This window comes from Manis pentadactyla, chromosome 11 (assembly GCF_030020395.1).
Source record: "Manis pentadactyla isolate mManPen7 chromosome 11, mManPen7.hap1, whole genome shotgun sequence".
Lineage (NCBI taxonomy): Eukaryota > Metazoa > Chordata > Mammalia > Pholidota > Manidae > Manis > Manis pentadactyla.
The window spans coordinates 76,943,198-76,945,751 of record NC_080029.1 but is presented as its reverse complement, the minus strand read 5'-3'; positions in this window follow the sequence as shown (position 1 = coordinate 76,945,751).

Below are 2,554 nucleotides of genomic sequence, written 5' to 3'. Positions count from 1 at the left end.
GACCACTGGTTTACAATAATTTCATTAGAACGTAGAATTAGAATTTCGATTTTTCCGTCTCTTTTGGAAGGTGTTTTGGTATAGTTTGCCTTAATTCTAGTAGAAAATGTACATGGTTCCAGCCAATTCATATTGTATTAAGCGAATCTCTCACAGTCCAAAGATAGATAGGAATTCTGCTGCTCTAACCCCATGAGTTTACTTCTGCCACACTCATGGATACTGAAATTCTGGAGGGAAAACAGGATGATGAAGGGTCCGGAAATGAGGCTATGTGAAAAGTGACTGTAGGTAGAGGGGTTATTTCCTACAAAGATGAGAAAATAGTAATATAAAAGCATTTTGAGGTTCTTCATGTGGAAGAGGGATAAAAGAAAGGGTTACAAACTCAAATGTGCCAGGGGCCAGGCAAGTAATACAAATGAATCAAGAGAACTGGGTAGGGTCTCTGGCTAATCAGCGAGTGAATGCATTTTCTAAAGTGGCTGCCTACTAACAGAGGAAAAACTAACTGATGCTGTGTGGATGCCTAATACTGCTAGATCTTCTGATTTTTCAAAAGGAGGTAGAAATCTTGAGTTGCTTGAAAAATTAGCCCAATTAAAAATATTGTTAATTGATTAAAAGTATTTAAAATCCATTTTGTGTGACAAGCAATATACAGTTGCAGTTCCACTTCGGCCCTTGGTCCTACAGCTTGCTACCTTGGGGTTAGATTTACTCAGTGGTAACTTCAAAAGGCAGATATAGGAGGGAAACTACAACTAAATGCTAAATTAAAAAATAGCACAGTAATTAAGAGTGGCTTTGGAGTCAAATGCATCTGGGTCCAAGCCCTGACTTCACCACTTGCTATCAGTGTGTCCTTGAGCAAATTACTTAATGTGTTTTAGCTTTAGTTTCCATCTGCGGAAGACTGGGTGAAATAATAATGCCTATATCATGGGATTGTAGTTAGGTTTAATAGATAATGCATGTAAAATTGTAGCCTAGCCATAGTACATATTGGCATTCAACAAATGTTAGCTTTGAGAAATTAGAGATGAAAGATGCAGAATAAACACTTATCTGCCCACTATTTTTAACTCTAAAATCAACTGAATATGGACATTGGCTGTAATGGGGTTTGTGGGGGTACTTGGTGAAGGGGAGAGCCTAGTAAACATAATGTTCTTCATGTAATTGTAGATTAATGATAACAACAACAAAAAATACCAATAAAATAAAATAAAATAAAATAAAAAAATACAGCTTCTCTGAAAAAAAATCAACTGAATATAACAAGACAAAAATGAGAAAAATGAAGTAAACTTCATTTGTTTTAATTAAAAAAGGAACACTTAAAATGTAAAAATATACAAAGAAGGGCTAATCAGTGCATTTAAAACTGGATCAGAAAAGATGGTGGCATGAGAGGAGAGACAGAGGCTTCCTCCTAAAACTGGATACAATTAGAAAATTTAATTGGTGCGACTAATCCTGAAGAGAGCAACAAGGAAAGAGGACGGCATCAGACTGCACACACCTGGAGAAAAGAGCAGACCTCAGCGAACAGGGTAACATACCAGAGCTGTGGCTCTGTGGGACCCGAGCCCCTCCCCCACCCCAGCCCAACGGCGGGAGGAAGAGAAATGGAGCAGGGAGGGAGTGGAAGGCTTGGGACTGCTGAAAACCTAGCTCCGGAGATCTGCTCTGGGAGCACAAACCTACATTTCATGGTGATTTCATGAGACTCACATGACTCCTGGGTTGGAAAGTTAATACAGGCAGAGTTCCTGGGGAGACTGGGATTCTGGCTGCTTGTGGAAAGCAGGGATCCATATCTGGCTGCTCTGGGACAAAAATACCTGTGTGACTGGCCCACTGGTTCAGGCAGTGGAGACATGCACAGCAGCCAGGAGGTGGAGAACAGCTCTTTCCTCCCCCCAGGCACCAGGACTGCTCCCCTGTGACCCCCGCCATTGCTTCAGGGGCTCAGCAGCTCCAGAGACTACAGCTTCTGGACACTAGAGGGCGCCATATACAAACATGAAATGCCAAAGGAACCTTGTCCAGAGTAAAATTATTAGTACAACTCCCGAGAAAGATTTAAATGATATGGACCTCGTGACTCTTCCTGAAAGGGAGTTCAAAATAAAAATAATCAACATTCTAATGGAGGTATGGAAAAACATCCAAGAACTCAGGAATGAATTCAGGTCAGAGATCCAATCATTGAAGAGCACAATGGAGGGTATTAAAAGCAGGTTGGATACGGTGGAGGAGACAATAAATGAAATAGAAACTAGAGAAGAGGAATACAAAGAAGCTGAGGCACAGAGAGAAAAAAGGATCTCTAAAAATGAAAGAATATTGAGAGAACTGTGTGACCAATCCAAGCGGAACAATATTCGCATTATAGGGATACCAGAAGAAGAAGAGAGAGAGAAAGGGATAGAAAGTGTCTTTGAGGAGGTAGTTGCTGAAAACCTCCCCAATCTGGGGAAGGACATAGTCTCTCAGGCCATGGAGATCCACAGATCTCCCAACACAAGGAACCCAAGGAAGACAACAC